Raw genomic sequence first — 11,006 nt, forward strand, 5'->3', positions numbered from 1 at the left:
ACAGCCACCACAACATAGGTACACCTTATTTTTTGAGCTTTCAGTGACATTCACTATGATATTTCAGTTTTGTAACATTGTAGATAAGTCAGAAAACACAGAAAAACATAACATTTAAAGATAATTCAAGCTGCAGTGTGTGAGACCCTGCCTCTGTCCAAAAAGAGTCCAAAAGGAGTGCAGGCTTACATAAATCACATAATAGGTGTTTTGGTGAGTATAAATGCTCACTTTATCTATTCTTTTTATATAACCGTGTGTGTGTGTGTGTGCTTTTGTGAGGTAATTAGTAGTTAATGTATGGCTCTGCACTAGTCCACTCAGTCCTGCTGTTGTCCCTGCCTCCCTCTGAGAGTCAGCCCTGCAGCTGCTGCCTGCTCTGGGTGAAAGGACCTGATCTGAAAATGAAAGGACTGGAAGTGAGAAAAGGGGGCTGTAAAAAGAGAGGAGTAGAGATCTGGAGCCGTGTGTGTGTGGCCCTGTTTATATACTGTATACTTGTGGGATAGAATACTGGGAGCACACTGCTTTACAGGGACCCAGAGCTGGGCCCCACGACTAATTCATCAAATTTCACAAAAATGATGTAGTGTAAGGTTAAAGCAAGTGTTGGCCTTGGTTAAGGTTAGGGTAAGTCTCCTGGAAAGTTTATGTATGGGTCCTGTAAGTGATGACTGCAAGGATGTGTGTGTGTGTATCTGCTCATGCATGCATGCCCTGGTGTCCTATTGTTCACCTCTGAGAAGAGTAATGAGGCAGTATCAGTATTAATAGGAAATGGGCTAGGGCTTTGTGTTGGCTGCCATATGCTCCTCTGAGGGTCAACAAAAAGACAAATACAGCCACAGACTCCAGCACACACACACACACACACATGCACCACCTCTTTGAAGTGGTGATACTGACCATTATTCTGTGTATACTTCACTGAGGTCTCGTCCTAGTTTGGCCCTGCAGGGATGTGAGGGTCCCTAAATGTGTGGTCACACGTGAACCTATTTGCCAGTTTTTGGTTGTCTATTCACTTCTTTAATGATTTGTGATCATTTCCTGTAATGACCATCGTGGCTCACTGCTGAGCCACATGTTAAGGACAGAACGAGGTCTGCACGCAGGCTGCTGCCTTGTTCCTCCACTGTCATATGTGTCTACGCAAAGACACACACTGACTATCAGGTACAGATGCTCCTGTACACAAAGCATCTATATCCCTTGTCTCATTGTGCATTATGCTCTGCTGCCAAAGTGTCACACTGTGTTGCCCGATGCTGATTGAAACAACTCTGTGTGGTGACACTGAACCAAAACTTTGACTTTGGCTGAAAACCAAAACGAATAGCTAAAAGATGCTAACACACCATGTGGAACTAGCCATTCTCTGTGGGATTGTCATTATTAGCACCCCCTTTTATGAACAGTATGTAACCCTTAGATAAGATAAAAATACAAAATGATACTTAGGTACAGGCTAGTACAGGTCCTTAGTTATATTAAATCTCTGACAGCTAGTTCTGTTTTGTTTAAACCATCTTGTGTCCTGGGGTTTACCAGACTGGGCTTGAAAGTTTAAATCTAGAGTATACTACATAACCAGTGATAATCTACATCTTTACTGTGTTTTACCAATTTTCCCAGCCACCGTATATGACTGAATATTTAATCTGGTTTTATTTAGTGACAGACCAAACAAGCTTTTGTCAGTGGTGCATCAGATTTAAGAGCTTTGCTGAGCTCACTATTTTGTGTGCTCAGGTGTGGTGATCTAAGTGTCTGGAGTGGGACAATCTCTGACCTAAATCTCTGACAAAACTCTGAAATTTTGAAATGCCACAAAGATGTTAAATAAGATAGCCACCATGGCAAGAACTGTTTTCAGGGAGGAAAGAAAGTGAAAGAAGAGGAGAAAGATGGGATGAGGAAGAGGGGTGACAACATATAAAAGGAAAGCCTGGAGTCAAAGAAATAATGGCAACAGAAGCAATACACAAAGCAGAAAGGTAATGAAATGTAGACACTTAGTGGCCTTTTTAAGTTTTAAATTTTTTAATGTAATCAGATTTGAAAATGCTCTTCTAAAGACTTAAACTATTATTAATTATTTTGTCACATGAAAATACTATCTAACTTCTTGTTGTGTGCCAGTTGTGAAAGTCATACAAGAGAAACTGGCTGTTGTTTTATGAAGTGCAGGTCATAGACCTAGTCATTTGTTTGTGAATTGGTGTGGTTGGTGTTTTCCTGCCATGAATGAATGTGTTTACAGTGAGGTGGGAGGACAGGCACAGCTGAAGCCATGCTGATGCTGATTGAGCAGCATAATACAGTTTTGGTGCTCATTTTGACCTGGAATTGCATTTGCTCAGACCACCTTTTATCACAAATGTGGGTTCATGGCAATTTTCCTAACAACAATCCAGACTGAGAAGCATGAGAACAGGAACCCAAATGTATTTTAATGGCCACACCAACTTGAAATAAATCCTTAAATCCACAACAGATCTGCCAAAATTCACTGTGAATTTATTTATTATGAAGTTATCACAATTATGAAATATGTGTAATAAATCAAACTATTTAAAAATAAATAAACTAGTCCTCAGAATGTAGCTATAGATATAACTATACAGGGTCAGTGTGCATCATGAATGACCATCTGTCCTTATATGATTCAACTGTGTGAGCAGAGAAGTCAGAGGTTCTGTTCATGCAGGAAGGCTGATTAAAATGTGCAGTTTGGGTTAACACACCATAAAGATAAAGAAAAACCTTAGTGGCCACCCAGCTTAAGATTGGAACACATTTACAAGTCTCAGGAAAAATACAGTTTATACAGTATGGTTAAGCAATGTGAGTTTCTGAACCACAGTGAAATTACAAACATCCAAACAGGACTACAGTTTTCTGCTCTTTCTCTAAGAGGGAATTATTGGATGAAGCTACAAGATTTCAAGAATTATGAATTAATATTTCCTATATTTTCAACAAAGCAAAATCACTGTAAAGTGAAAAATGTCTTGCATACTGACCCATTGTTAAAGAGCTTTTAAGGTAGCTAGCTTGTTTAGCTTTGGTTCAGTGGCATAGCCCCATGTTTCAAGCTTACAGCTGAAACTAACTTTACAGCTAATAAGTAACTTTTCCCAAGCAACAGTACACTATCTGTCAGCATCCGGAAGCAAAAACATCAGAAAGACTAAATTTGTGGCTAGCTAATGAAGATCACCATCTCAAGATAATGAGCCATTTATTTTGGTTTAGGGGTGTTTTTCTTGGGAATTTATGGTCAAAAATAAAAGCTAACATAAGAGTGAATATTGTCTAGTGGTTGGAAATATCCTTAAACTGAATTTAGTTTACATTAAAAACGCTGCAGACAGTTTTTCTGCTCTGAAAATCAGCTGTAAGTTGTATTTATTTTGTCATTTTAACACAGTAAAGGGCTCACTAGTTGTTTTGACAATACTGCCATTCTGGACAGGGGCAATAAGAAATCAAAAAGGACATGAAAGCAGATGAACAGCTGTCTTACACAGTCCTTCAGTCCAGTGAGCAATAAAATATCCAGATGGTCAGATGTCCCCATGACCTTCATTCATTTATTGTGCTGTAAATAAACTGTGTTATTATTATTATTATTATTGTTGCTGTTGTTGTTAAAATGTTATATTGTGTTTGAAAATAAACTCTGCTCACATGGAATGTTCCTTCTTCCCAACATCCCAAGTCATTCTGGTCATACAGTCTCTGATATGTGAGGAGTGTCAACATGAGCCTTGTCATGAGAAATTAGGTTGGACAAGGAGCGGGCTCAGAGTACACTTTATCAGTGGAGTTGCAATGTATCATCTGTGTGTGTGTGTAAGACAATGTAAACAGCACTCTACTGTGCAACCATGTAAACATTTCCTCATTCCTGAGATATCGAAGGAGCACCCACCAACCTCTGAGCTGCCCCACCTATGTACAAGGTTGTGGCTAAGATAGACATCCATGCACATCCATGCACATACACATTCAGCCACCTGCCCACTCACACATCTGCAGCTACCCACCCACACGCACAGTGACACACATGCACACAATATTTACCAACTACATTCCTGAGCGCCAGTGAAGAGCCTGGATGAAGTTTAGAAAGAGCAGATGAGGCATGTGGCTACAGGTAGAGCTGCTACAGTGCATTCTCACACAGGCTCTGACTGTACACATATCCAGTCCCACTATGTCCTGTAAAACTAAAACCTTTACAGTTTTACATTCCTCATTGTTTTCACACTTCACCACAGTTCATGAAATCCACAGTGTATAGGTAACCTCCATCTCACACTTACATACAGCCATAAACACATAGCATATACACAATACCCACATTTTCCTTTAATGGCTGTCAGGCTTAGTTAAGCTATAAGTGGTACACTGTGAAACAGAAAGCTGTATGAAGTAGGCCAAGCTAGACCATAGTAACAATTTTATGAATAAGTAGGGAAAATGTATTCATCACACACCATGACCTGTACAGAGCTGGTCATTGTAACAGGTGCAGAGAAGAATTGGGCCTTCATGCAGTTCATCATAACACCATCAGCAATAACTGTGCTTTCCCCCCATTTGGTCACTTGGGGACAGCAGAAACAAGATGCAAACTCAACATTAACATATCACATTTTAAGCTGATGACAAAAGGTTGAAGGAAATATGTGTGTTTCCTGAATTAATTCCAAGAAGATTGCTGTTTCCTCATCACCACAAAATGTTTGTCTCAGTGGATGTTTAAGTCACACACTTCATGTATGTAATGATTTATTAGCTAAATTTTCATTGCACTTTGCTGTTGTTTGTTTTTGATCTACCAACTTCTCTACCACAGTTTTTAATGCAAAAATCAAAAATGAGCACAAAAACAGTTTAATACACTGCAAATTTAGATGATATTTATCTTTAGGTCTATGAGTGACCCCTTTCACACTGTCAGGTTGTTTTAACCTAACATATGGCTTATAGTTGCTTTAAGAAATGTACTGTAGGCCCGTGTCAGTCAAAGCTGTCATAAGGTGTGTGTCAGAAAAGCATGAAGTGACTGCTGGAACATGTGGCCATATATTTAAACCTTTATTTTGGGAGCATTTTACTGAGAGTCAGCCCTGATCAATGTGATCAAATAAAGTTTCACACAACATGCTGATGCTGGACACTGGGCAGATCCACTGGAGCAGTTAAGGATCTTTTTCAAGGGCACCATAGTGGTGCTGATGAGGAAGGGGCCACCACTGCTTTTTATTGCCCCACCCACATTTAATCCTGCTAAATCAGGGCCTGAACTAGCAGTCTGCCAGCTATAAGCTCCCTTCTGTAACCTTCAGATCAGCAAAACTGACTTTTTATGAAAGACACTGCATATTTTCATTGTTTTATGTGTCGTAGTGTGGACAGATGCACTGATTTATGTATAATATTTTAACATATAGTCAGTATCAGTAATTATGAAGCTGAAAGAACCGCCATGAAGTATGATGTCCCACAAGGACTGATTCTTGGGCCACTCCTATCCAACCTGTGCCTGGTTCCCCTTTTTAAAGCTTTTTCAGGATTATAGGGTTGCTAACCATAGGTATGTGGATGACATACAGATCTATCTAGCGCTCTGACCAAATTACTTTGGTCCTATACAGTTATGTTATGGATCCCAAGCAAGGTCATAATAATGACTAATCGTTAATAAAATATACATTATTTAAATATATCCAGCCCATATCTATTAAATCTAACCTAAAGTATCATTTCATATCTGTCAAAGCATGCCCATCAGGCTTCGAGAGTCAAAAATAAAGTCCAACTTTGAAGCATGCACCATTTGTAGGATCAGTGTATCTTCTGCTCAATGCATTACACCTGTGGCCCTGTGACATATTCTGTTAGGGTGTTGGACTTACTTCCTGTTATGTACTTTTATTTTTGTAATGTTTCCTGTTTGTGCCATCTCACCTGCCTCAGCTTCACTCTGGTTCCTGATTGTCACTCATTACTTTCACCTGTTGCTTGTTAGCTCCCAGTCCAGCCTTTATAGTCTGCTCACTTCCCCTCAATTAGATGTTGGTTCGGTCTGTGCACTGCACTGCCTGTATGTGTTAATACTGTAAGCACTGGCTGCATCTGCCCTGTTTACTGTATGTCTAGCCTCTTTCCCCTTGGATTTTGGACTTACCTGCCCTTGTGAATCTTCAGTTTTTGTCTTTGGGTTTGTTTGAGTTCATTTACCTAGCTCCCTGACTGAACTGTTTAGTTGTAGGTTTTGTCAATATTCTGGGTTATGCTTTGTCAGGTTTAGCTCCTTTAGTTACCCATAGTCTTTTGTTCAGTATCCTGTATATTACAGTTCTACTTTAACTATTCCTTGGCCCGTGTCTGTATATTTGGGTCCTTCCTGTGCCTTAGACTTGACAGTATTCATATTGAGGAAAGCACAAACATAGGTTTTCATTTTGTATTTGTAACTTTTTATAGCTATTCTAGGTCCACTTGCAAAGCCACCAGCTGATTGGTCTGGCTGGATTGTATTCAGTGTGTGTGAGTCAGTGGTCAGAAATATACAGGAGAGGCCAAACCAGTGCACTGTTTGGCAGAGGGTGAATGCATAAGGCTACTGAAGTAAGAATGTTATGGGGAGATTTTGCGTTTAGACTCTTGACTGTCTCTCCTCCCAAGCAGTAAACAGAGGTACAAAATATTCTCCAAACTTCCTGTGGACTTGTTTATGTAGTCTGGCTTAGTGTGCACACACACACACACACACAAAGTCAAACCCTTGCATGAAATCAAGTGATTGCCTCTGGCAAGTTTGAGCAGATTCAATGCGACTGGACGTTTGCATTTGTGTATATCATTGTTCACTGACTGTGACTCTGATGAGACTTCAGTAACATCCGGCAGAGTCACAAGCACAGAGTCCATGATGAGAGGAGCCACAGCAGTGGTAGGTAACTCATGAGATGGAAGTAAATGAATGGAGTGATGAAACTCAGTGGTAAAGACTGGATATAACAGCAAAAATGTCTAGCCTTTAAAATGCTTTGTTCAAATCTTTTTAATAAAAGCCAGGCGTTTTCAACTGATTGTGATCCAAGTGCTACCATTTTGACTACGGCCCGTGACACACCAAGCCATATTGAATCAGCACTGGGCCTTGTTGGCAAGGGAGCCCACTCTGATTGGCTGGTAGGCTTAGTGAATCAATGTACGAGGAGAGAAATGTTCCACAACCAAAAGACCAAGAGCCAGTGCCATTTGTAACTTCTTATCAGACATATTCTCAATTAGAAGCCACTCTAAATAGCAGCTATGTTATATGAGAGCTGCTTTGTTTACAGCTTTTGTTTCCTCTATCTAGCTCTTCTTATTTCCCTTTCTGAAAGGGGAATATAGCTACTGCCACTTTTTGGTAGGAAAAGCTACAGTATTTTTCTCATGCAGGTGCCGAACGTACATGCTAGTTGACTGTACTCTGTGCGGTGTGTTCAAGTGCCACCTTTTCAGCCTGACTAGCCCAGACAAAGGTGGCATGAGATGACACAACAGTTGGCCTACATCAGTGCTATTTCTTTCACATTGGCTTGGTGTGTTTTTGCCCTCTCAAACAAGTAACACTGTTGTGTGGTAGATAAACCAAATGGGTGCTATTTTAATACTGAAAATCACCATGGTGTTTTATAAATGTTATATATTTGCATGAATTTGATTATTCCAAACAATAAGTAATGCAAAATGTGTCTAAATTTATTTTTTTTTTAAAGATTCCTTCAGTCAAACTACATTATTGAATATATGGTCGGGGACCACTGCAGTGCCTTTGTGGACCACCAGGGCACTGTGGACCACTGGTTGAAAACTTCTGGTATAATCCAAAATCATATACATAAAAAACAGATTAAATTCTATAACCCAATGTTCACAGTGTATAATACGTTCCGTTGTTTCAGAAATCCCAGAGGTGGTTCAGAGATTTTCTTTAAATGGCTGATTTATATTTAGCACTAGTATACTCATATGTGGATACATACAGTAGATGGGAATGCAAATGAGCGGCATTTCTGATTAGAGCTCACACCATCTCCGCTAGATCCCACCTGAGTGTGCAAAAGAGGGCACCTGAAACATCATCTGTAACAGACTGTTTGTCTGACATGGATCTTTATTAGACAGGAGAAACATATCTCAACTAGTTTCTAGAGTAACAGAATACATTCATAGTCAAAGTGATAAGAAAAAGCACAGCTGAAACAGCTGACAGAAGCTGATTTCCTCATCACCCTAACAAAGAGAAATCCCTCCTTCACTGTAACCTTTCCTAATATTTGCACCACTCAGCAAAGACATTACTATACTGCCCTCGTTTGATTAAAAGTTGCTACTACCATTATGAAGGTTGCTGGTCAATTCCAAACATTTAATCTGTAATGCTGATTGTTGATGTGCTAATTTGAACCTTAATGTAGTCTTCCTTCAGCACAACATAATTTAGTTTAGGATACAGTGACTTGAATCTGACAGTGTTGGTGTTATTTGATGAGTTCAAATTGATAGTTCATGTAAACTGTTAATGTATAGTTTGTCTTCATGTTGCTTTCTGAAGTCAGGACTCTTGGCTGAGGTTATGTTTTCTGCACATATCCTACATCAGTCCACATACAACATACTGGATTTATATACCGTAGGGTACTCTATTTCATTTTGATTTATTGCCTTGGTTTTTTGTACCTACTGTATACACTCTATAACTACTTAGTATATCTTAAATTTAATTGTGTATTTATTGTGTATCTCGCCTAGTGTCTTATTTCCTTTGATCTGTTTAGTGTTATTGACTGGAGTGTATACTGTGATGCTGTAGGCTAACACCTAATTTCCCCCTTCTAAATAAAATCTTATTGATCTCTACTACATTTTGCTACTGTATGTCCCTTTTATGCCAAAATTAATGGGACTTAATTTTTTTTTGTATTTACATTCACATACAGTACTAAAGTTTTTTCAGTGTGATGGCAAATACTTTTTACTATACAATATGCATCAGTAATTATAATCTGACAATATAATATTCATTAATATGAAATGTGCAATTCTGCTTAATGAGGACTTTTCCTTTTGATATAATAAGTGGCCTAGGCTATATTTTGATGCTAATACTTTTGAACTTTTATTTACAAGGCAGGACTTTTACTTGTAACAGAATAGTTTTACCCTGTGGTATTGCTACTTTTATTTAACTAAACAATCTGAGTAATTTCTTCCACTGCTCGCCCCCTAAAAACCATCAGTAGCCTCCATTTCCACCAATTTAAAGGTACTAGAAACCACAGTGGTTCCCAACCATTTTCCTAAATAGACCCCTGTTTTGTCATTGGAAACAGAATCAGCTTTATTGACCAGGTGTGTTGGACACACAAGGAACTGGCCTCTGGTACAGTCTGCATGTACAATGTCCTTCCATAAGGCAATGAGTAAACAAGTAAACAAGATACAACTGGGAAAACAAACAAACAAAAAAGAATGTGCAAAATGTGTATTAGGAAAATAAAAAATAAAGTACTTATAAATATAGAAATATGTGTACAGTATATACACACAGTTTAGATGTAGTTTTCCAGATAGATATATACAAAATTATATTTACAAGGTATTGCACGTATGTTGTTGTTTGGTTATACAGTCATGTTCACACAGTTTGTGTCCAGGGTATGAAGGGTGCAGTGATCCTCTCCACCCTCCTTTTGACCCGTGAGGTGTACAGGTCCTCCAGGTCCTCCATGGAGGGCAGGCTCACACCAGTGATCTTTTCTGCGGTCCTGACTGTCTGCTGGAAATCTGTACATGTCCTGTTTGGTTACTGAGCCAAACCAGACAGTGATGGAGGTGCAGAGAACAGAGTCGATGATTCCTCTGTAGAACTGTATCAGCAGCTCCTGGGGCAGGTCCAACTTCCTGAGCTGGCTGGTCATTGCTGACAGTGCCATTTCATCAACCACACAATAACAAATAGAAAAATAGAGTACTTCTTTTAAAATTTATTTTATAGAAGTTTCATAATTTATCTATTGCAACCTCAACACTGGAGCCATTATACATTGTACAATGAACCCCAACAGTGAGCTTAATACCTGCAGTAAGTTTGTGTATGCCTAGCATGTTTTTTTCTTAAAGTTTGAAGTTATTTCCTGTGTGCACTGCAATATATCAGATGTTTTTCCTTAGCCTATATTTAGCCTTGGGATGATGTCCGGTTCAAAAGCCAAAACTGTTTGTATCCAGCATAGAATGTCTTGAGGAGAGAATTTAACTTGATATCCATGAGCGCATCCTTAACTTGGAGGTATTCCATATCCTCGTCTTTTGCAAGAAATGGGTCCACCACCCATACATTCATTATCATCTGAAAATCTAGATTTCAGCTTTGAATTTTTTTAATAAAAAATGATTATATAAAATAACTCTTACATCTAGTTTTTCCCTCACAGAAATTAACCAAATACTGTAACTAAAGAAACAAATCAATAAATATTAAAAAGGTTTTGGCGCCCCCCAATGGGGGTCAGGACCCAGAGGTTGGGAACCACTGCTATATTGGACCAAAAAGCCCATGTTGTTACAGTATATTTACTTTGTCTTTTCTCAAAAACACACTATGACCTGAAGACAGCTGCTCATTCCATCAGTAGAACAATAACACTGCTTTGCAGCTGCACCTCACAAAGCTAGTCTGAAAAAAAAGGGGAAAACCTGCTCCAAAGAGAAAGTAATGTTTAGTAAATTTGTCAGTATGCCTACATTAGTTCGTGGCATTATGGCGACATCCTTGCCGTTCATTGTTCTTAAAAACGAATCAATTGCCCAATTTCCTAAACTGCAGTTTTCCATAAAGGCAGCAGCACGTAAAACTTTTAACTATTCGGCTAAACCCGGAAGCCACTCGGAAATAATGGGCGTACCCCACCGGCGGTACAATCGGATGATCA

The sequence above is a fragment of the Monopterus albus genome, unplaced genomic scaffold (assembly GCF_001952655.1).
Source record: "Monopterus albus unplaced genomic scaffold, M_albus_1.0 scaffold241.1, whole genome shotgun sequence".
Lineage (NCBI taxonomy): Eukaryota > Metazoa > Chordata > Actinopteri > Synbranchiformes > Synbranchidae > Monopterus > Monopterus albus.